The 25781-nt window shown below is 42.0% G+C and overlaps 1 protein-coding gene across 1 annotated transcript in view; it reads right to left on the bottom strand.

Moving 5' to 3' along the window:
• The window catches only part of CEP295 (centrosomal protein 295), a 372495-nt gene that overhangs the window by 159698 nt on the left and 187016 nt on the right, over window positions 1–25781 (bottom strand). The gene's annotated exons all lie outside the window — the stretch shown is intronic.

Genomic DNA, 25781 nt, shown 5'->3' with positions numbered 1-25781 from the left:
CTTGCCAATTCCCAATACCCTATATCGAAAGCCAGCTGGCTGCCCACACTTTTGAAAACACAGTGAGACATTAACCCTCAAAGGCAAAGTCCAAGGGCACAATTTTGCTGCAAGGGCTGCCTGCCTGACTGCAGCTTTAATAGCTGATTCTCCAAATATGCACTGACGTCAGTGAGAGTTCCCTGTGCTCAGCGTGTCTGACTCAGCCTCCACAGTGCAATTTGGAGGGAAGAGTTTGACCTGAAGACATTTCACCTGCTGCTTGTTTTAGGGTTTAAAGTGAAATGCAGCCTTTATGCCACCCCTCCAGCCTGCCCTGGTATGATTTAACTTTCATTTGCTAGTGCATTTGTATTTCCTTGTATTTTATTATTTAAGAACTATTAGATAAAAATCAGAATGCAGAGCTGAGGCTCGATCGGCTGAAAAATCAAGCTGAATCAAGTTCTTTTTAGTCTTTAGCCATAGTTAAAGACACAAGGAGAAATGTTTTGTTACTTTGGGATATAACAGAAGCTGGAGGATTTAGTGTTTTATGTTTTTTGTGTATGTGTTTGTTATTAAAAATCCTTTCTAACTTTAAAAATAAAATGTGGGGCTGGGTGTGATTGCTCATGCTTCTAATGCCAGCACTTTGACAGGCTGAGGTGGGAGGATCACTTGAGGCCAGGAGTTCGAGACCAACCTGGGCAATGTAGCAAGACCCTGTCGCTACTAAAAAATAATGTGTTAGTCTACAAGATGCCAGAAAATTCTCACCAAGTTAACTAATCAGGACATCATATAATGCAAAAACATGTTAATGGAAAAGATTTTCCTGCCAAGTGTTCATAAAAAGCAGTCACATGAAATCCAAAGTTTCACATGGGATTCTTTAAATATGATATAGCAAGATATTATGATGTTGTCAGAAGTGTTTGCAAAAGCCTCAGAATTAATTTTTCCCTTCTTAGTGCTCTCAAAGTGCCTTAGACACACCTCACTATAGTGCTTATTTGGGCATGATAATAAATTGTTGACAGTCTCTGCTGAGATTGTGAGCCTTTGAGGACAGAGCACGTTTCTTAGCTATCTGTGATAGGTCTAGCTTTTGTTATGGTGTGTGGCACATGGTAGTTGCAAAGAGAAAGGGAGCTAGAATCAGAGCTCTGTGCTCCAATCCTGCCCTCATATTTTCAAACTGTGGAATTATGGCAAATGCTTAACCTCTGCAAGTTCCATTATTCTGTAAAAGGGAATCTCACTTCTTCACAGGGCCGCTGAGGGAGTGAAATGAGATATGTGTCCTGTATGTGGTAGGTACTAATAAATGTGATTGTCAAGGAATTAAGAACTAGACCCTGAGATTGCATCCAGGTTCTACATTTGCTGGCTGTGTGACCTTGGGCAAGTCACCTAACCTCTCTGAGCCTTGGCTTCTTATCTATATAATAGGAATAATAACATCTATATCGCAGAGTTGTGGTGAGAAACAGATTTTAGACTTTTGTATTTAATGCATCCAAACCAAAGTCTAGTACTAACCTTTTATTTTTTCAAGTAAGAATGTTCCAGAAAAGAAACTATCATCTACTGTCACCATAAAAGGAAGAGTATCTAACACCAAAAAGTGAGAAAGATAAATTTCCTTAAACAGAAATATCTTTAAAAAGAAAAATACTTTCTAACATCCTTATTTTAGGCTGGTGAAAACTTTAGTCTTACACCAGCACCATCTGTGTCCAGACTCTTGAATCCATTAATAATGAAGATGAAATGAGATAATATGTATAAATAGCTGAGTGTAGAGCCTGGCACACAGAAAACACTAAATAAATATTAACTGCTACTATTTAATATTATTTTTGTCATGATTGCGTTGGTTAATTTTATGTGTCAACTTGTCTGGGCTAAGGGATGCCCAGATAGCTGGTAAAGCATTATTTCTGAGTGTGTCTGATATGGTGTTTCTGGAAGAGAATAGTATTTTAATTAGTAGACTGAGTAAAGAGGATCGACCTTACCAACGCAGGAGGGCATTCTCCAATCTGTTGAGGGCCTGAGGAGAACATAAAAGTGGAGGAAGGACAGATTTGTTTTTTCTGCTTAGGTTGGGACATCCATCTTCTCCTGCCCTGGACATTGGCACTTCTGGTTCTTTGGCCTTTGGGCTGGAATTGACACCATTACTCCCTTATCTCAGTCCAAAGGCTGAAGTGCCAATGTACACTAAATTACACCACTGGCTTTCTTGGTTCTCCAGCTTATAGATGTCGGATTGTGGGACTTGTCAGCCTCCATAATCACATAAGTCAATTCCTATAAATTTCCTATATATGTCCTATATATAGGCTAGCTCTCTATATATCCTGGAGAATCCTAAATAGTACAATCATTGTAAGTTAAAATACTTAAATTTTCTATTAGAAAGTTTGATAAATGAATGAATGAAATGCCTGTTATATTTGTACTCAGTAGAGCTAAAGAATGAAAAGAGGTAACGATATATATAATTGATCAGAGGTTTTGGGAATAACAATGTTACTGGCAAATACTCAAAACCAAATACAAGTGTTCACTGAGAGCTTCCTGTATTTCAGGTGCTCCTCTTAGTATTTTACATGAATAATTTTATTTGTGCTTCATGAAAACTCCATTTATCCCATTTTTGCAGATGAGGCAACTGAGACACAGAGAGGTTATATAACTTACTCTAGGTTACCTATTAGTAAGTGTTGTGGCTGTGATTCCAACCCAGGCAATCAAACTCTATCACTTGGACTTCAATACTATGATATTCTGTCTCCTTATAGTAAAGATAAAATATACAATAAATTCTAATTTAAATGAATATATTATGTAAATAGAAAGAAGAAACAATAGACAATTGACAGGAAGGGCAAGGGGTTGCATCATTGAACTAGATTTGGGGCAACCTTAGAAAGGAGTCCTATAATCATATTCATTTTTATGTAAAAATGTCGTGCTCTAGAAATGTGTCAGCATTTGAGTGCAGTTGAAGAATTTGATGTGTCAAGGGTTGAGCACCTTGGCACATAATCTTTACTTTCTGCTGGGCTTCTCTTGTTTGGTTTTCTGAAGTGCGACATACTTTTGTTAGTTTGGAAAGCGTGGGTGAGGGATGGGACTGAGGGGAAGAATGATGGTTTGGCTCTAAGCCTTGTTTTCAGCATTTTGAATTCATGGTATTGCAAAGACAGCAAGGGAAAACTGCTGGGTGGGCACCATATTCCAGCTGGAGTAGGGGTGACAGGCCAGGCAGGCAGCGTTAGCTTGCTTGACACTAACTCACTTGGGTGGAGCCTAGGCTAATCAATCACTCACTCCGTAAAGCAGCCACTGCTTCCTTGCTGTGCACCAGCTCCATGGTGCAGGCCAAAATCCAGCTCTGGCAATGAGCCTGTGCAGAATATAGTAAAACAAGAGGTCACATTTTCCCAGAGCTTCGCTGCCAAAACGTGGCAAGTGCCCAGCTGAAATTGGCAGTAGTGGACACCCAAACCTCCCTCCAGCCAAAAGCAGAGAAGCTGGCTTCTTGGAGACGGTTCAGCCACAGCCATGCCCTGGGTCATTCCCAAGCCAACACTTCACAGCAGGGTCCCAGGAGGACCCGCCAAGGTCCTGGTGTCACAGCAGGGGCTGCCAATGTGAGTTGCTCTTTTCAAGACCGGAGACCTCCCAGCTGGGTTGAGGCTAAGCCTCCGAGATTCACAGGATGCCAAATCACACAGGCCTTCCGTCTTCTCATTATTAATCTTGTTTCTTATTAACCCAAACAAATATTCTGGCCTTGGCTCCAGTGTTATTCAGGATAAAAATGATATCCTTTTTGGGATTCAAATTGATAGCATTTTCTTTGTTTCAGGTGCTGCCCCTAAGCTCTTTTTCTGAATTATCTGTCTCTCACAAGCACCCTTTGCAGGAAAAGACATGAAAGTGAAGAGAGATGAAGTAACTCACCGAAGAGCACACAGTGAGCACACACATTGAGAGCCCAGGTTAACTCCAAAGTCTAAGAGCTTTCACCACATATTGGTATCTCTGTCTTGTGACGGTTGTGAAAAGAATTATTATTTAAGTATTCATGTCTCTATTTTCTTCCCAAATGGTTTCTATTAGGTTGGTGCAGAAGTAATGGTTTTGCCATTACTTTCAGTGGCAAAAACCACAATTACTTCAATAGCTTCTTGAGGGAAAGGACCTAGTTCTAAAATAAATTAATGCCAACCTGACTCTAAAATAAATAAATCAATAAATAGAGTCACCCAGGTGGGAATGCAGTGGTGTGGGACCATTTCTACTGCAGTGTTTCCATAGTATTCATTCATGCATTTGGGAAATATTTATTGAGCACTTATTATGTGCCAGGGATTATGCCAAGCATTTGCCAATAAAAAGGCAAAAAATCATTGGGCCTGCCCTTTGGGAGCTAATAATCCTATGCAGGGTAATACCCAGGGAAGTCAATGAGTTATTACAAAATAACAAGGTTGACCCCACATAGGGTATGCAATTCTAGCAGTTTTTACCAGTTATTTATAGACTATTCGCATATTTTATGTATTTATCTTGTATTTTATTCTAAATGCAATTAACAAGAGTATTCTCATAAAAATAGTTAAATTAATCCAATGGTGGTGTGGCATAATAAGAAATATGTATTTGGTCTTTGCCCAGGGTTTCTGACACACAGCTCCTATATCCCTTGGAACCTCTGGAGTGATAGGAACATCTCTTGTTCTAATGAGATAACTCTTGGTAGGCTCTTGGATGGGGGTAGTCACCAGAAAGACCAAACCTTGATAAGCAGCCTGAAATTTTCAGCCCCAAACCCTAACCTCTGGGAAGGGGGAGAGAGGTTCCCTATATGATGAAACCTCCATAAAAACTCCTAAACTTTGGGATTTGGAGAGCTTCCACATTGGTGAGCATGTTGAGGTGCTGGGAGGGTCGTGCTTCTAGAGAGAGTATGGAAACTGTACCTGCTACCCTTCCTTTTTTGCTCCTCTGCCTCTCCCATTTGGCTGCTTCTGAGTTGTATCCTTTATAATAAACTGATAAATGTAAGTAAGATGCCTTCCTGAGTTCTGTGAGCCATCCTAGCAAATTATCAAACCTTAGGAGGGGTCATGGGAACTCCTGATTTATAGCCAGTCAGTCAGAAGTACAGGTGCCGTGGGACCTGTGACTGGTGTCTGCAGTGCGAGTAGTACTGTGAGACTGAGCCTTTACCTTGTGGGATCTGACACTAACTCTGAGTAGTGTTGGAATTTAGTTGAATCATAGGACGCTCAGTTGCTTCTCAGAAAATTAGTGAATTGGTTGATGGAAGTGGAAAACACCACAGTGGGCTTCTTGAGAGAGCAACATAAATATGTTCATAACTAAACATGGGCATCAGAAAATACAAACATCTTCTGTCAAAATTGTGAAAATTGTGTAGCAGACTTAAAACACATAGATTTCATCTTTATGAACAAAATAAAAGATGGATGTTTAAACATTTTGTGTTATTAAGTTCCTGTCCAGATTATTACAAAGACCTCCCAACTATCTCCCCTTTTCTTCTGTACCCTGCTTTAATCCCCCTGCACAGAGCAGCCAGGTGATCTTTTAAAACAATAAATCAGACCATGTCACTTACCAGCTAAAAGCCCATTAATAACTCAGAATTGTTGTTAGATTAAAACCCAAATTTCTTATCATGGGCTGCAGTGATCTACATGATCTATCTCCTATCTGTCCAAACTGATATGATGATGACGATGATGATGATGATGAAAAATAGACTGCATTTATTGAGCATCCACTAAGCACTTTATATGCTTTCTCTCATTTAATCTTTTTTTAAAAAAATACCAACCAGAATTAGCTAGAATTTCATTTAGTCTTTATGACAACCTTATCTCTCCTCCTCTCTAATTTATATGGCAGCCGTACTTTGCTCCTTTCTGTTCCAAATGCTCTCAGAGCTCTTTCCCACCCCCAGAGCCTTTGTACTCTCTGTCCACTTGGCCTTGGAAATGCTAGCTCCAGTTCTTCTCACAGTTGGCTTGTGTGCACCCACCAGGTGTCAGCTCAAATATCACCTCTTTGGAGAGGCTGCCCTTGACTACCCAATCTAAGCAACTTTCTCCAGTTATGATGTCCTTTTCTGCTGATGGGTTCTTGCTGATAATTTACTGGAGCCTTTCATGGTCATGTTTATGTCTTTTATTGTGCTTGTCTATTTCCCCATCTGGAATGTTTTGTAAGCTTTGTGATGGCATCTTCCTCACCACTGTCTTGTTTACTACACCAGTGCATGGTATGTGCAAGGAACAGAGGCTCAATATGTATATGACAAATGAGTGGATAAATGTATCTTATGAATATTAAGTAATAAATGCTAAAAAAATAAACAGCCCATACATTTCTTCTAAGTAAAGACCATCTACTCAGGTCAATATTAATAATTTAGCAGTCCCGGATTTCTTTTTCTTTTTCTTTTTCTTTTTTTTTGACAGAGTTTTGCTCCTGTTGCCCAGCCTGGGGTGCAATGGCGCGATCTCGGCCCACTGCAACTTACGCCTCCTGGGTTCAAGCGATTCTTCTGCCTCAGCCTCCAGAGTAGCTGGGATTACAGGCATGTGCCACCACACCTGACTAATCTTGTATTTTTAGTAGAGATGGGGTTTCTCTATGTTGGTCAGGCTGGTCTCGAACTCCCGACCTCAGGTGATCCACCCGCCTTAGCCTCCCAAAATTCTGGGGTTATAGGCGTGAGCCACCACATCCGGCAAGCCTGGATTTTATATGGTCACTAGATGTGTGTGTATTTGTTGGCTAAGTGATCATAAGAAAAGCAGGTCCAGGTGAACCTTAGGGAAACTTACCTAGGTGTTTTAGATATGGCTGGATGATAAGGTGAGTACTAGCACACTGTTAGAACAGAGAGCTGTGGAGGAAGGAGTGATGAGCTGTCTGGGGCTGTCAGAAAGGCTGATGATAATTCAGGCAGCAGGTGAATCCTCTTTGGGTGGGTAGTGGCTTGGTGTGGGTGGAGCTTGGGATAGATAGGATAAGGATGGAGGGATGAGGAGTGGCAGAAGATGAGACTGAAGGTTAGACTGCAAACAATGGAGAAAGGTGGTGAGTGCTGTGATAAGGAGGACAGATTTTGTGCTGGAAGCAATGGCCTTGGAAATGGGGAGGGGCTTAAAAAATCATGATTAGGTTAATGTCATATAGAAGAGGGGACTTGGATGGAGAAAGCAAATACTGCAGGCAAGACACGAGGCACTCCCTCCACTAAGGTAGTGTGGTCAGAATGAAGAGGATGCTGTGCACTGAGCTAATGCTCAGCATGTTTGTTCAATAATATCAAGTATTTAAAATATGCACATTTAAATATACAACACATTATACAAACTGGTTAAAGGAAAATTGATGTAGGTGATAGGGTAGAGATAATCCCTTCTTAAACCGCAGCGTGGTTAATGCATAGACAAGCATCGCATGTCCCTAAACGAAGGATTGTAGATGCAATTTTTAGGTATGTCATAGGATGGAGAACTAAAAGGAGCTTCAGAGGAGACCTGTGCCTTTATTCTTTATTTTCACCTGCTTGGTCTTGCTGTTTCCATTAGGGGCTCCTTCAATGTCCCCAAATCTGCCACATCTCTGGTTGTTTCCTCTTGCTTGTCCCTCAGTTCTTCATTTTTCTCTTCCATCCCTGCTGTGTGAAATCGTTTTTCTTGGCCGAGATACAGAGTCATGTCCAGTGCCTTCCTTAACTTTGTTCAGGTAAAATTAATTGCTGTGCTGTATGCACCTGTGTTACTCACATTAAGGTCTATTATGTAAAACACATAAGGCATACTCACATGATAATTAATGGTGTGGACTTTATAAAGCTAGGCTGCAAAGGTTTGTTTTGGGCTAAGTCACTGACCTGCTTTGTGCTTTAGTTTCCTCATCTGTAAAATGAAGATAATAATGGTATTTTTACTAATAGTGTCTTAGTCTGATCTAGCTGATACAACAAAATATTATAGACTGGTGGCTTATAAACAACAGAAATTTATTTCTCACAGTTCTGAAGGCTGGGAAATCCAAGATCAAAGTGCCAGCAGATTTGATGTTTGGTGAGGAGTTGCTTCCTCATAGATAGTCATCTCACTTTTGCCTTCTCAAAAGCAGAAGGGGTAAGGGCCTCTCCCAGACCTCTTTCATAAGGGCACTAATTTCATTCATGAGCCATCATGACCTGATCATCTTCCCAAAGCCCCATCTCCTAAAGCCATAAGCTTGCCCGGTAGGATTTCCACATATGACTCTGCGGGTGGGAGACACAAACAGTCGAATCACAGGAAATACTGTTTATTTCAGAGGGTTGTTGGAAGGATCTAATGAGCTAATACATGGAAAATGGAAGAACAATCCCTGGTACACAATAATCATTAAGTTTTTTTGCTGCTTTCTTGCTAGACTATGGGTTTCTGAGAATGGGGATGCAGGTCTTATTGATCCCGTAACTCTACAGCCTGGCCTAGCCCACTGTGGTCCTCAGGGATTGCTGCTGAATGAATGGATTGCACAGATAAGGAAACTGAGGAATATGTTCAGGGCCCCACTGGAGCATGCACCAAGGGCCTCGTGACCCCCAGGCCTGTGTTCCTGGGTCAGCTATTGAATTTTTCACCGCTGATTGTGGAGTAAGAAATTCTGCTTATGTGCCTTTAGCAAGGAAGACTGGGTGCATTTAAACTCACTTTTTATGTTGCCTTTTATGACACCTAGGAGAGGGACATTTATGGCTACAGAACATTAAAAGAGAAATGAATGCAAGTGTAAACTTCTGAAATTACTGTGATTTAGGGAATGATAGGTGTTATTTTTTCACAGGTTTTATATAATGTAAGTGCATGCTATGGAATCATCTGAACAAAAGTTGTAAATAAACCCGAAGAGTACTCAAGATAAGATATGATAGAAGTATGTGCTTCTCTTTCAAATATCTGTAAAATGTGTAATATTTCTAACGGTTTAAACATGAGATATTTCCACACAATATTTATTGCCTAAGACTTTGTGAAACAGAGGCATAGCCATGTTTTAGGGTCCTGATTTAGAACCCCTAATTCCCCAAGCATGCACACTAGGAAGAGGCAAGAAGGCAAGGGAGGGTCCAGTTTCTTGCCTCAGAATTAAGATCTCTTTGTCCTCTACCTACAGGTATCTACCCTGCCCTGGCTGTGGGTCCAGTTCTAATTTGGGAGGAATTTAAGGAGCCCTGATCTATTGCAAGTTATTGCTGCTGCTGGGCCCGCTCTGATCTGAGTTCCAACTCCAGTTAAGGGAATCAATTTCTGATTGCTTGCCAATTGTCCTCTCTATGTCAGGCTTTTACATACTGCATTTCATTTAACCCTCCTAATAATTTAACATGTGATGAGACAGATGCCCAGAGAGGGTAAGTGATTTGACCAAGCCACCCTGCAATGTAATTGGGGAACCAGGATTTTAAAACCTTGGCGCATGATGAAAACAACCCAAATGCTGATCAGCTGATGAATGGATAAACAAAATGTGATATATGCATACAATGGAATATTATGCAGCCATTAAAGAAATAAAGTAATGATACATGCTATGTATTAGTGAGGATTCTCAAAAAAAAAAGAACCAACAGGATATATGTATGAGTGTATGTATATATGTATACACACACATACACACACACACAGACACACACACACACACACACACACACACAGAGATTTATCATAAAGAGCTGGAGGCTGGGCATGGTGGCTCATCCCTGTAATCCCAGCACTTTGGGAGGCCGAGGTGGGTGGATCACTTGAGGTCAGGAGTTTGACACCAGCCTGGCCAGTATTGTGAAACCTCATCTCTACAAAAAAAAAATACAGAAATTAGCCAGGCATGGTGGCGGGCACCTGTAATCCCAGCTACTCAGAAGGCTGAGGCAGGAGAATCGCTTGAACCCGGAAGGCAGAGGTTGCAGTGAGCCAAGATTGTGCCACTGCACTCCAGCCTGGGCAACAGAGCCAGACCCTGTCTCAAGAAAAAAAAAAAAAAAACAATTGATTCATACAATTATGGAGGCTGAGAAGTCCCAAGATCTTCGGTTGACAAGCTGGAGAACCAGGAAAGTCTATGGTATAGTTTCAGTCCTAATCCAAAGGCCTGAGAACCAGGAGAGTCAATGGTGTAAGGTCTATTCTGAGTCCAAGTCCAAAGGCAGAAGACCAATGTCTCACTGGAAGACATTCATATAGAGAGAGAACAAATCCTTTCTTACACAGCCTTTTTGTTCTATTCAAGCCTTTAATTGATTGCATGGGGCCCACCCACTCTGGGAAGGGCAACCTCCTTTCTCAGGCCATCAATTCAGATGTTAATTTCAGCCAGAGACACCCTCACAGGCACACCCAGAATAACGTTTAACCAAATACCTGGCACTCCATGGCCCAGTCAAATTGGCACATAAAATTGACCATTATATGCTATCACATGGATAAACCTCAGAAACATGCCATGAGAAAGACACCAGACACAAAAGGTCACATATTACATGATTCTATTTATATAAAATATCCAGGATAGGCAAATCCATAGAAACAGTGAGCAGATGAGTGGTTGCCAGGGACTGGTGGGGAGTGGGGAATGGAGAGCAACTGCTTAATGAGGGTGGAGTTTGCATTTGCGGTGGTGAAAATGTTCTGGACCTGGATAGTGGTGATAGTTGCATAGCACTGTGAGTGTACTTAATGCCACTGAATTGTACACTTGATATTGGTTAAAATGGTAAGTTTTATGTTACACATATTTTGCCACAATAAAAACAGACAAATGGAAACCTATTACAGTTATCTTTGAAGACCTTGATTTTTCTCGTAAAACAGGATGTGCTTCTGCCTTGTTTCTGATTCTCAGTTCCTACCTGAGAACTGGATCTCTCAGTGGAGAAACCGTTCAGCCCCTCGGTCCCTCGGCTGCAGGGCTGCTGCTTTTCCAGAGCACTCTTCTGCTTCCTTTCCCTTCTGGCTTGGAGCTCTGTCCTGCAGGGAGAACCTGCAGTGGACGCCCCTCATCCCCACTTCCTGCCCACTCGCAGCTCCTGGCTGCTGTTGCTTCATCTCTCATGTGGCTCTGCCGATACCAGTCTAAACTCTAAACTCTCACCTTTCGCTTGGCATTGTAGTGGCTGGATTTCCATGGCCTGGTGCTGGGCCTCACCTGGGCTTGCCTCAACTCAGGGAGCTGGTCAGGCTGACCTTTGTCAACACGTTCATGTCCACTTCCCCACTCACCTTCAGTCTTTTCCTCCTGTAGATGCTTTCTTACTATCCTACCCTACTCCTGACTCCCTGGACCTGTCAAACTGTCCACAGAGTGACAATTAGTCCTCTGCAGAAGTAGAATGAAGGCTACTCATTCAGGACTTCCTTGCCCTTCTCCAGTTGGGTCAGTCTTCCCAGAAAACATGTGGGCATTACCCATCCAACCCCTAATTAATCTTCCTAACATGTGCTTAGATTATGTTTACTCTCCTTCTCGAAAAACTTTACTGGCAATTGTAGTGACATTTTCTATGCTTTACTGCTGCTCAGCATCTTCTGAAAGCCTTTTTACATTTAGGGAAATGTGCAATTAGGAGTCCTGCCTTCCCAAGGCAGATGCTAGAAACTCTTACCCAGCATCCCTTGCAGCTGGAGCACAGGCCCAGGACCCTTGTTCTGCCCATAGACTGCTCTCGGTAGACTTAGGTTCAGAGGAGAGCACCACCAGGAAGCCACATGGAGTAGGATCCATTTTCTGGAAGTAGAGATGAGGTCTTGCGTCTAGTGCCTGGTGGTAGTAAATGTGGGCCGGGCCTCCATGGAATTAGCACAGAGGGTGGATTAACTGCTTGGTTTTCAAGTTTTGTTCTTTGCCCTCCCAGAGTTCCTGTAAATTACCCAGTATCTCAATATTTTTACTCAAATTACCCCCAATTTTTCAGCTTTATTGAGGTATAATTGACAAATAGCAATAGTATATATTCTAGATATACAACGTGATGTTTTGATATATGTATACATTGTGACATGATTACCGCAATCAGGTTAGTTAACCCATCTCTCACATCACATAATTACCTTTTTTTGGTGATCAGATTACTTAAGATCTACTCTCTTAGCAAATTGCAAATACACAGTACATTATTATTAACTATAGTCACTATGCTGTACATTGGGTCTGCAGAATTTATTCTTTGTACAAGTACACGTCTGTAATGTCTTTTAATTAATTTATTTTCTATTTAAGCTCCCTGGAATGGTTGTTTGTAACTAAGAAGTCTCAAAGTGCATAGTCTTTTTTGTCTTCTGATTAAGAGCAAATATCTTCCCTTGCAACTGAGGCTTTGCCTGTTGTGATGTCAGCTGTTTCTCCAGGCTTCACTCTTTTCATGTCTCTATGATACAGCCAGAGGGTGTAGCTCCATCTCCCCTGATCAAAGGGGGCTCCCCATGTCTATGCCGTGGTTCCTGCTGTCTACTCCACTTGGAACACACTCCCAGCTACACCTTTGTCACTAATATTCTACTCATCCAGTGTTTCTTTAGAGAAACACTCTAAACTTTTTTTACGACATATCATACTTAAGCTCCCCCACCATAAAAACGTGTCCACTTTTTCTAGAGGGCAGAGGCTCTGTCTTAGTCATCCCTCAGAATTCAGCCATGTCTGACCAAAGAACTCACCAACTGGCTTAACAAAATAACACTCTGTGATCCCTCAAGGTGGGCAATTGTGAAAGGATCCCTGTAAAGGCCTAACACTTGTTCCTCCAACGTCACTTTCTTCTAGGGAATGTCTTCAATTGCTGCTTCCACTGCTGTCATGACCTTAGGTGGCATAAAAGTCCCTACCTTTCTACCCTAAGGATGGGCCAATTCTCTTCTTTTAGTATCTTTCAGAACAGCTGTGCTTAAGTTAAAGCTTTGTGCTAATAGCATAGAATGATTCATAAAACTCTTGGGTGAATAAATGGTTGTTCTAATCACCTGCACCTGCCCATCCTTGGGGAGCCCCTCCAGATCTGCCTCCCTATCCAGCTTCAAATGGTGAGAGTCATTTTTCATCCCCCCTACCAGGTAGGACATTCAAGCCTTGCTAAACTTGTAGGAGCTTGAGCTCAAGAGAGCCATATCAGAGAAAGGAAGACATTCTTTCCTTACCCCGGTCTAAGTCCTGTCTTCTAATCCCTCACTTCTTCCAAGTTCCACTGTTTCTCAGGACCACCAACACCAGAAGTGTCCATTACTCTAACTGTGACTCCATCTTCTGAACACAAGGATGTGGCTTTATTTTATTCCAAGACTCAAATGGGACAGATCCATTACAGTACAACTCAATTCAATATCTGTGTAAGAGACACATATACACACAGCAGAGATATATAGGCAGTGCACAGTAGATGTATGGAGAATTGAATTAACCCAAACACATCCTTCAATGTTTGTAGTTATAGGAATTTCAACTTTATACACAAATATTGTACCTTTAAAATATTTTTATAAATTAACCTAATTTTTCCCATCCCACTGGGCTTGTAGCTGGGGAAGGGCTACTTAACCTAAGCCATTCTTGGACTTTCTCTGCCCCCTCCAAGCCCAGAATTTAGATCACAGTTCCATGGTCATTCACATTCCCCAGGCATCTGATGTGGGGAGATGTCTCCCTTGTTACCGGGTCATTGGTTTACAGTTTTCTGCTGTCTACAGGTCTGTATTAGAACTGGTGCCTCTCTGTATCATTTATTTATTTATTTATTTATTTTTTATTTTTTTAGAGATAGGGTCTTTCTATGTTGTCCAGACTGGCAGTAGCTATTCACAGATGTGATCCCACTGCTGATCAGCATGGAAGTTTTTTCCTGCTCTGTTTCTGACCCGGGCTGGATCACCCCTCCATAGGCATCCTGCTGGTCCTCTGTTCCTGGGAGGTCACCATATTGATGTTGTATTTAGTGCAGACATCCCATTGGCATAGTGCACTACAGCACAGATCTCCTGGGCTCAAGCAATCCTCCTGCCCCACCTCCGGAGTAGCTTAGTCTACAGGTGCACAGCACTGTGGCTGGCTCTGCAGATTTTATTTCATGCTTGAGGCACAAAAATCTTTTACAAGGCTATCACAACTAGCTAGATTCAGAGATTGCCAGTGGGTGGAATGAAGCCCAAGATGTGTTTTTTTCACCAGCATAGTATAAATTTTTTAAACAAAATTAATATACTTAGGACATAAAACCCCAGGTAGACTTAATCCTTACCACTCCCGCTTGTCTCTCTACCAGCTTTACTCATTTATTTGTTCATAATACCTTCTGATTCTTTGAAGGCATTTGAACATCTGAGCTTGCAACCATTCCTCTCTGGAGTCATACACCCTCTTTCTTTTCTGCCTTGGCCTGGGGTTGGCTGTATGGTCTTGGGAAGATCCTTTCTTATTCCCAATGCCTTGATTCAAATGCTCAAGTTACTCTATGAATCGCCTCTTTCTTTAACCTCCTTCATGAACCCTCTTAGGTCTTCAAAAGATAGAGGACTTTGGAAAACAAAGGCCTAGAGATATTACTGATTAATCCCTGATTTCTTCCCTGCCACATCCCTGAAAAAATAAGGCGCTTTTGGAAGTTGTGGGAGAAGACATGGTAGAAAAAAAGAGAAGAAAACATAAATTTTGTTGCAAAATATTAGCTAACCACATCATCTAAAACAGAGAAAAACTAAAATGTGAGGAATTTTGAACACAGAAGGAAAGAAGAAAACATTATAAGTTCAAAGGGACATGGTTGGGAACCTCTGGAGTCTTACAGTATCTGTCAAATTACATGATGCAGGCAACAGTGCTTTTCATCTGTGTCCCCCATCCCAAAGCCCCTGTCCTTTCCTGTGAGCACTTAATACCACTGAACCCCCTTCTCCTGCCAAAACAGTCCACATACTACCCTCTCGGCAGCTGTCACACACCTGGAGATAGGACACAACCTGCTCATTCTCTGAATAAGCTCCATACTTCATTGCCATGACTTTTCCCAAAGTCCCTGTCTGAAAAAAACAATGTCATTAGACGTGTAAAAGGAAAAAAGAACCTTCTTCATCTTCCAGCTAGAAAGGAAGCAGGCTGCATCTAGGGGAGATGATGCAGCAGGGAAGGAGCCCTGTGCAAGGCGGGGCTCTCTTGTGCAGGGCGGCCTGGAGAGGATGACTGGGAGCCCCGTGAGACTTGTGTAGGGAATGTGGCAGGAGACAGGGGAGAAGTACAGAAACTGGGAAAAAGGATCAATGCTTTGGCCTGAAAAAAATCAATCTCTTGCTGATTGAGAGAATCAAGCAGTTTTGATCTCTCAATCCTACAGGGTACTTGTAGCAAATACAAAAGGAATAAGACACAATTCCTGTCCTCAGGGAGTTTAGTTTTTAATGGAGGAGGCCAGACACACACTCCACACCAGGCAATACCTGGATATGTTCAAGGAGTAGTGGCGTAATAAGTGGAAATTCAGAGGATGGGGAGAGAACTGGGGTCTGAGAAAGCTTTTTGGAGAAGGGGAGACTTGAGCCAAACCTTGAGGAATGGGTGGGATTTGGAATGCAGAAAGGGGAGGCCCTTAGGTGGAGGGGCCCTGTGGGCAAGGTGTGATAGTCAGGGGACAGTGAGTAGGGGGCCTGCCTGGCTGACACAAAGGAGTGAGTGGTAGAGAAAATGTTGGAAAGGAAGGAGAAATAGAAATGTGGTGAAAGCTTGACCAGTTTTGTGACTTTATATGATCTTTTGCCTTAGTGTCTTCATCCCTAAATGGCCATAATAAGCCTAGTCGTGGTTTTCATGAAGTTAAATGGTGTGCTTGATATGAAAGCTTTCTATTGTGTGGGGCTTCAAAAAAGGTCAGTTCTCCCTTTCCCGACTGAGGCGCTTGGACACTATCTTGTAGGCTATGTGGTGCCAGCAGGGTTCGTGAGCAGCAAAAGGAACTTCAAAAGCCTGGCAGAGAGAGAACGATGGAGGAGGTTATGAGAGTGGCTGGTGGACAGCCAATCCAATCCTGCTGTGTTGGAGGCTGGCAAGCTCTAATGGGATATGCTGAGGTCCTGGGTGGGGTCTATTACCAGAATAGGAAGCCCTTCAGTCATCTTTCAGATCCTGGTTGAGGCCGTGAGATCATGCTTGAAATCTTTTCCTAAAAGCTCCACAGAGCCAGCAGGCAGTAGGGGGCTGCCAACCCCCAGACCCTCAAGTGGGAGCGGACTCTGGGATAGAAAGTGAGAGACTCTACCCTCCCTTATAAATCATTATTGCCAGCCAGTCTTCAGTCTGGCTGAAATTTAGTGGGTATATTAAAAATGCATCCAGGCACAATAAAGCCTAGTTTGGGGTTTAAAATATAGCTTGTCAGATGAGTATTTAGTGGTGTGTTTTAATATGCATAAGTGCAAACCGGAATTTAATATGTAGGCTAAAGTACACATTAGCAATTTCGTAAGTGATCTCAAATTGCAGCGTACAGAAGCAACTTGATGGGAGGGTGGGTTGAGGGGGAAAAAGGGAAATAGAATACCGTTAAACTTTGGGATTATTTTTTTCTTTATTCCCCTAAGTAGGACTTTATATAATTCCCAGGTGAATTTGTTATGGAGTTGCCTTTTATTTATTTATTTCTTATTTGTTTTTGTTTTATTGAGCTAATGAATGCTAATTCATAGAACATAAAATTAGCTTTTTTGCCATATATAATTCATTACCATCTAGTACCATCACAGTGCTGTTCCATCATCACCTCTATCCATTTCCAACACATTTTCATCACCCCAAAAGGAAATCCTATACCCATTATGGGGTCAATCCCCCCATTAAGCTGTCACTCCCTGTTTCCCCCTCCCTGCAGGCCCTTGCAACCACCAATCTGCTTTCTGCCTCTCTGGATCCACCTATTCTGGATCTCTCTCTCTTTCTCTCTCTTTTTGCTCTTGTTTTGTCCTATGGTTTGTACAAGTTTGTGTTTTTCTGGACTTAGGCAATGCCTGCTGCTTTGGAAATATTCAGAAGTTGCAATGCTGGGAACCAAGATGTCAGGTTATTGAAAGGAGAGGACCTACCAGATAGAACCTGGCTTTGTAGAGCAAATAAAGGTAAGGCTAGGAGGCTTGGTCCTACCAAGATTTTCCTAAGAGGGCTAGTAACTTTTCGGTATTATAGGCTTGGCAGTCTGATGAAGCCCTTGGACTACTTAGAATAATGTTTTGAAGAAACTAAAGCATACAGATTACCAAGGAAACCAGTTATGTTAAGATGCAGCTTTAAAATATTAAAGTATCTGGTGATCAAGTAATATATATGCTTCTTTATTAACACATTGAATAACAAGATCTAGTTTGGGTCTACTAACACTGTAATTTTAAAGCAGTGAAAGGTGTAAATTATGTTTTGAGATCTGCAACACTGTAACATGATATGAAAATATCTGATTTCTACTGGTAGCAAATTCATGGGAATTGCTAATAATACTGTAGTTTGTTACCAACATTCATAAATAAGCAACCATGAATGGAAGTTAGTACAAACAAAGATATAATTTTTGCCCATCTGAGTTTATACACAGACTTATTAAGAACTCCTGCTCTGGGATCAATTGTTTCTAATCCATTTTCAGCCATAGACCCCTTTGAGAATCTGATCAAAGCTGCCTGCAGACCATCTCACTGGGAAAATATACTCATCAGCAGATATAAAAATTATATCTTATCTGTTGAACCCTGACACCCACCCATGAACCATGTCCAAGTCTCTGGACCTCAGATTAAGAACTTCAGTTTTAGATGTACTATCAGCAAAAAGCACTGTCCCATTTAGAATTCTTTGCCTGTAAATAACAGAAATGGACTTTGGAACCATTTGGTTTTAGAGGCTTTTTGTAGCAGAAGCTCTGGACAGTCTTGTCTACATCCCATGCCTGGAATGAGTAAGCTCCATCTGTGGCCAGGCCTTTGACGTTCTGGTCACTGTTGATATATCTGAATAGTCTAGCTTGGGTAGGGTCTCCCTCAATCCCTTCACTAGGGGAAAGCTGCACACCTTGATGAAATAACCCAGCAGGCTGTATATAATAAGGAAGAATAATTTCCTAAAAGGAATTTGAGGCACTATTACAAAAAAAAAAATTAAATTGATGTGGACATGAGGTAGGCAAAAGAGAAAACAAAGTCCTATTAAAAGTAATAATGTGAGCCAGGTGCGGTGGCTCATGCCTGTAATCCCAGCACTTTGGGAGGCTGAGGCAGGTGGATCACCTGAGGTTAGGACTTTGGGACCAGCCTAAGCGACATGGTGAAACCCTGTCTCTACTAAAAATACAAAAATTAGCCGGGCGTGTTAGCAGGTGCCTGTAATCCCAGCTACTCAGGAGGCTGAGGCAGGAGAATCGCTTGAACCTGGGAGACAGTGGTTGCAGCGAGCCGAGATCACGCCATTGTACTACAGCCTGGGGAACAGATCGAGACCCTGTCTCAAAAAAAAAAAAAAAAATAATAATAATAATAATGTGGCTGGGCACGGTGGCCTACGCCTGTAATCCCAGCACTTTGGGAGGCTGAGGTGGGTGGATCACCTGAGGCTGGGAGTTTGAAACCAGCCTGGCCAACAGGGTGAAACCCCATCTCTACTAAATATACAAAAATTAACTGGCTGTGGTGGCGCATGCCTGTAATCCCAATTACTTGGAAGGCTTGAACCCTGGAGGAGGAGATTGCAGTGAGCCTAGATTGTGCTACTGCACTTCAGCCTGAGCAACAGAGTGAAACTGTGTCTCAAAAAAAAAAAAAAAAAAAAAAAAGTAGTGATGAGTACTGACTTTTTTTTAAATTATAAAACATACTCTTTGGAAACATTTTAGTGTTTCCAAAGTCAGGATATGGCTCTATGGCTCTCAATATATGTAAACATTGAAAGCAGCCGTTTTTCACCCCTCAAAAAGTAAACTGTTGTTCAATGACTGTTGCATCTTACAGTTGAGGAGTCTCAGAACCTAGGAACTGTGTCCTTAACAAAGTCAATCAAAGCGATACCAGATGGATTCCTTGAAGTTTCAGGAAGTACTTCTACACCAATGCTCTTCATACCATTTTCTTTCCATCTCTGCACTTCTAAAGCATGCTTACTTTGCCTAATTTGGCTCTTATTTCACATCAGATGTTTGGTACACTACTAAATGCTGAAAATTCAATCCCATTAAACAGGTGTTTGTTGAACGGTGGCTATGAATTAAGTTCTCTTGTAGACACTATGAGCATTAAAAAAGGAGAGTTAGATAGAGCCATCCGCTCTCCAGGCACTGACAGTTTAGGTGTAGAGACTGCATATGTACAGGAACTAGTAAAATACTCACCTGGAGTAAAATACTCACCTCAGTGCTGCAGCTGAGGGGAGTCAGGAATTCAGAGAGCAGTGTGGGTTGGATAGAGAAGGAAGCCCCTGTGGAAGAAGCTGGGGACTCCCTGTCTTGCCTCTGCACCTCTGGGGAGACAGGGCCCCAAGACTCCTCTCTGAAAACAATGATGCACCGAGAAGTTGCACTTCTTGTCCTGATCATTGTCCAAGACATAGAGAAGCCTTGGGTGAGGAGGACCACGTCCCCAGGAGGTTCCTCACTGGGCCAATACCTGTTCATCTCTTTGGTCAAACTTTCAGATCACTTCCAGAAAGGTCTTCTCTGACCTTTCAATATAAAACTTGTTCTCTTTATAAAACTTTCTCATAGAACCTTGTTCTTTCTCTTCAGCACGCTTAACATAATTTGTAAAATTTGTAATTATATACATTTTTTCTCTCCACTGGTCTGTGAGTTTCTCTAGGGAAGGAAAAGAGTATATGTCTTTTTTGCTTTTATATTCACACAACTCGATAAATTGCCTGCACGTACTAGGTGTTCCGTAAATACATGTGAAGTGATTGAAGAGTTAAGTATAGACTAGAAACGTTCTCATTGCTTTCTGATAAAGATGAAGCTCCCTTGGGGAAAAAGACATAGTTGATAGGAAACACCTTTGATGTTAAAAAATGTGCCAGACCAAAAGGTACAGCTGGTATATGAGTCACTAATGAAGATCTTGTGGTTATAGGCTTGAAAGTTAAGGTAATTAAGTGTTATTTTTTACTTTGGGATTTAAAAATGATAGTGGGCTATTTACAGCCTATGGAATAAAAGTGGAGCTCCCCTGCTCCCTTCTAAACACACCAACAGTTCCATTTTTGTTTTTTCTTCTCTGCCACATACTTTCCCTGAAAAAATAAAATAAAAATAAAAAAATTCAGGGTCTCACTGTCACCCAGGCTGGAGTGCAATGGTGCGATAACAGCTCACTGTAGCCTCAAATTCCTGAGCTCAAGTGCTCCTCCTGCCTCAGCCCCCCAAGTAGCTGGGACTACCGGGGTGTGCCACCACGCCTGGCTATTTTTATTTTTTAATTTTTTAAAATTTTTTGTAGAGATGCGGTTTCACCATGTTGCCCAGGCTGATCTCGAACTCCTGAGCTCAAGCGGTCCTCCTACCTCAGTCTCCCAAATTGTTGGGATTACAGGCATGAGGCACCGTGCCTGGCCAAGTTCCACCTTTAATGATACACCCTGGGGAGTTGTGATTTTAGTGTGGTCTTACTTTCTCAAGCAAAACCCCCCAAAATTCTGAAAGGAGTTAGAAGAGCATGAAGACAGGCATGTTAATGACGCTCTTATTTCTCTTGAAATAGAAACTTGACATTTGCCAGCAGGGAGAAAGTTGTGGAGAAATGTAAAGGGTTCACTGGTGTTCTTGGCTTGAGAGCATGCTTTGGTTGCCGGCAGCAGGGGTAGAGTAGGAATTCCTTCCCATTCTTTAGCTAGAGACTTAAATTTCAGAAAACAGGGCAGTAAGCATGAAGATTTGGGTTGAACTTTTCAGTAGCGCTCTGGTGCTTTTTTCAAACGAAAGCAGAGATCTTAAAACTTTTCCTTATATGGGATTTCACAGCTTTATGAAAATGGGCATGCTTACTTAATTTCCAAGAATAGGTATAATTTTGTTTGAAGTCTTTAAAAAAATTACTACCAGTGAGAAAAAGACATTTTTATTATAACAGTTGATACTTACATAAATGTACAGGACTTCAAGCTCTACTGCTTCTTAAATCCAAGAAGCTGGTAGTTTTCCCTCTTAACTTAGGGAGGGTAAGTTTTACCTCTTGGCCAAACATGATGGTTTGTGTCTGTAATCACAGGACTTCGGGAGGCTGAGGTGGAAGGATCACTTGAGCCCAGGAGTTCAAGACCAGCCTGGGCAACATAGTGAGACCTTGTCTCAACATAAAAAAATAAATAAATAAATAAACAAATTAGTTAAGCATGGTGGTGCATGCCTGTGGTCCAAGCTACTGGGGAGGGTGAGGCAGGAGGATCGTTTGAGCCCAGGAGGTTGAAGCTGCAGTCAGCTGTGATTGTGCCACTGCACTCCAGCCTGGGCAACAGAGTGAGACCCTGACTCAAAAAAATTTTTTTTACCTTTTTCCTAGTTCTAGAAAAGTCTTTCCATAATGTTGGCTTCTGGGAATTCATATCAGATTTAACTTCAGGTAACACCAATCAAGCACCTGAACTATGACCAAAGAGGTTAAGGTTAATTAAGTATTTGAACTTTATATTTAACCAGGCTTGGGGTGAATTGCTTAAATGTTCTAAGTCTTATTTTCCTTCTTTGTAAAACAGCGATTAAGAACAATATCTCCTCTTAGGGTTAAGTAGCTCCCCTACGGTGGAAGAGTGTTGGGGACACCCAAGGACTCTCCCTGCCGTAAGTACACACACATGCATGTGAGTGTACACACACACTCATGGCCACTGACCATAAGGCAGGGGAATAGAGTCTCACGGCAGGAAAACTAAGGACTTCCTAGAAGCAAATCAAACGGAAAAACCCCAACTTTCTACGACCAAGTAAATAACTCTGTAACTCTACTTCAGCTATGACAGGAAATAGCCTCTTCATACGCATAGAGTGTACACCAAGTAAATAACTTTGCAACTTCACTTCAGCCTCTTTATTTATGCAGGGTATACACCAAGTAACCAGTGGGAAACCTCTAGAGGGTATTTAAGCCCCAGAAAATTCTGTACCCAGGGCCCTTGAGCCACATGCTTGAGGCTGTTCCCACCCTGTAGAGTTTCATTTTCAATAAATTTCTGCTTTTGTTGCTTCACTCTTTCCTTGCTTTGTTTGTGTGTTTTCTCCAGTTCTTTGTTCAAATGTTCGAAATGCCAAGAACCTGGACCCTCCACTGGTAACAACCAGACCTCAAGTCCAGGTCTTCCTTGTGGACAGGACAGAACCAAGGCCCAGCTCCCTCCTGACCCACAGCCACAGATGTGATTCTGGCAGTGAAGTCCCCTTAACCCCATGTTTTAACCACTGGAGTTAAATGACTGCCAAGTAGGTATGAGGCAGAAAAGGAAACAGTCTACATGATTAAAACATGAGAAACAACAAAACAACAACAGTTGATTTTCTGATGGGTCTGAAGCCTTTGCAGGGATTGTCCAGGTCTCTGAGATTATAAAGTGAGAATTTCTGAGGCTTTCAGATTTCATAGACCAAAACCATTACAAAAACATTTTGGGAGTGGGAATGGAAACTGAGCCTGTCAACTTTTTATTTTGCCAAAAAATGGCCAAAACAAAAAACCCACATCCAAATGATTACAAATATAATAATCACTGATACAAGAATTGCATACATTTAGCTTTACATTGCTCTGATTACTCTCATTTTACCTCTGAGTTGTGAAAAACCTGTCTGTGGATTTGCAGCCATCGGCAGATGACTCTGGAACTTCTGCTACAGAGAATGCACAGCCAGGCATGAACAGGGGCCAAGGGAGTAGGTTTATGAACATACATTCCTGACCTCAGCTCCTGGCAGCTGCAGTCAGGCAGCAGTTTTGAGGGTTCCTACTTCTGCAAACATTCTGAGACATGCAGACCACCATTCTAGGCCTCCCCCTCTTACTTCATTACTTGCATAATTTATCCCTCAAGGACAGTACAGCATAGCACAACACATGGCTTATCTCTGATGCACAAGGTTGTGTTTCTTCATTTATCCTGCACACGAGTCTTTGTCCTCCCCACAGCATCACAAAGGGACCCAGCAGAGAGAATCTTCCACAGCCTACACTCATTATATTCTCTTTGTCTTTTCTCATTCTTCCTACAAAGTTAATATCACATGGATTAAGTCAGAAGACTCACGAGGCTTATATTATTCATTCATTTGTTTGCTCATTTATTGATTGATTTAATACATATTTATTGAGTTCCTGTATGCAGCAGGCTCCATGCTAGGTATTGAAGGTATAGTAGTGGGCAAACAAGCGCAGTCCCTTTTCTCGTGGAGGGAGAATTCGAGAGACACAAACACATGAGAATATGTAACTATAAAAATATGATGAGAACAGTGAAAAAAACAAGGAGTGTCATGAAAGCGTGCAACAGATGGGGTGGTTAAGAAAAGCTTCTCTGAGAAGACGACATTTAAGGCAAGGCCCGAGAGATTATGTAGTGGACATTCACTGGTTTTGTTATCCTTGATCAACTTTCCCTTCTTTGGTAACAATGCCCTGATGATTATGTTTGGAGGCTTTCATTCAAGGTGTCCTGTTCTTCTCTGGCTGAGGGTAGGCATGTGGCCAAGCTAACTAAGGCTGACGTTCTTCTAGGGTTTGGAATCTTGAGTGGAGTGATGCAAAAACAGAAAAACCAGAGTGGCTTGTTCCACTGGTTGAGCCTCAACAAGGTGTCTGTTAGGAATCAAATCTCCATAAGATTCCTGAGCTGTTTGGTCTTTGAGCTTTCCAAAACTTGGCTGAAGAGACTGAGAGCTACCTCTATGTCCACCAAATTTTTTTGTTTACATTATTTCCCAAATAATGTACCACAGAACTCTAATGGGTTCTGGAAAGCGGGATTTAGCAAAGTGAAGAGTTTGGGAAAGAGCACGTCAATGGAAGGAACAGCATGTGGAAGGGGCTTTCTGTGAAGTAGAGAAGAGCTTGCTGGTTTGGGGAACAGAAAGAAATCCAGTTGGGCAAAGTGTGCTGAGTGAGGGGCAGAACAGTACCAATATCTCTGTAGGGGCAAGCTGCACCAGACCTCATGGGGCCATATATAATCGTTTAGATTTTATCACCAGCACATAGGAAAGTTACAGACATATTTTGAGCATGGAAAGAATATTTTAAATAGCAAAAATGTCACAAAGGAAAAACAGAAGAGTTCAACTAACAGCGTAAAGAACTGTGAATTGGTCATCCCAGTTCTGCTCCGAGCCAGCTCCAGGACCTTGGATATTTGTAAGGCTCTGATGATTTCTCTTAGCCCTAGTTTTCTCATCTGTAAAATGAGGTGGTGGGTTAGATGATCTCTAACTCCATCTCTGATGTTTCGTGATCTATGATAAAACCATGCCAACAAATGTAATTGTCATTAAGGAGCTTACAATCAAGTGGGAGAGATAAACACACCTAACCTCTATGATACCTGCTGTTGATGTTCCAGGGAGTTCTAACGTTTAAAGCTTTTGGTAGCTTACAAGCTGATTTTGCCAGCCCATTGTTATGTTGACTGCAAAAGGATTTTAAACAGTACTAGGCTCAGTAACCAATTCAATGAAGAACTTTCAAAGAGGGTATTTACATGAAGTGTGATGCTCTGCTAAGCTTAGATTTAGTGACTTCAACTGAATGCTTCATAACAGAAAACACTAGCGAGAGTACTGATTCTTGGGTGAATTTCATCTAGAACTTGTAACTGCAGGAGTGCCTATGAGTGATCTGTGTGTCAGTTATCTATTACTGTATAACAAACCACCCTAACACTTAGTGATTTGAAACAACCACCATTTTATTTCTCACAATTCCTGGGTTGGCTGGATTATTTTTGGCTGGCTTTCCCTGGAGCTCACTCATGTGGCTGAGAGCTGGTGGGCTGCATAGCTGGGACAGCAAGGCTTTCTCTTCTCAGGGTCTTTCCTCTTCAAGGATTTGGACCAGGTTTCTTCATGGCAGTCTCAGGGTAGCATTTCAAGAAAGCAAGGAGCAAGGCACAAGTGCACATCGAAAGCCCCTGCTTGTGTCATATTTGTTCATGTCCCAGTAGCTAAAGCAAGTCACAAGGCCAACTCCAGGGTCAACGTGGGAGGGAGCTACAGAAGGACAACTCAGTAGGGGTGATTCATTAGAAGCCATTAGTGTAAAATGTGTAAACTTTTCCTCTGAGACTTGCATTGCAAGATACGCAACTCTAACCTATAAAGGATGACACTTTCTTTTTCTTTTCTCTCTCTTTTTTTTTTTTTTTTTGAGATAGAGTTTCACTCTTGTTGCCCAGGCTGGAGTGCAGTGGCACGATCTCAGCTCACTATAACCTCCGCCTTCTGGGTTCAGGTGATTCTCCTGCCTCAGGCCTCCCAAGTAGCTGGGATTATAGGTGCCTGCCACCATGCCCAGCTAGTTTTTGTATTTTCAGTAGAGACGGGGTTCATCGTGTTGGCCAGGTTGATCCTGAACTCCTGACCTCAGGTGATCCACTCACCTCGGCCTCCCAAAGAGCAGGGATTACAGGGGTGAGCCACCACGCCCAGCCAAGGATGGCACTTTCACAGACACAATATCTATGTTATTACTACTATAAGGGAGCATGTGGAGCCA

Source organism: Gorilla gorilla, chromosome 9 (assembly GCF_029281585.2).
Source record: "Gorilla gorilla gorilla isolate KB3781 chromosome 9, NHGRI_mGorGor1-v2.1_pri, whole genome shotgun sequence".
Classification (NCBI taxonomy): domain Eukaryota; kingdom Metazoa; phylum Chordata; class Mammalia; order Primates; family Hominidae; genus Gorilla; species Gorilla gorilla.
This window is presented reverse-complemented; position numbering and strand designations above follow the sequence as displayed.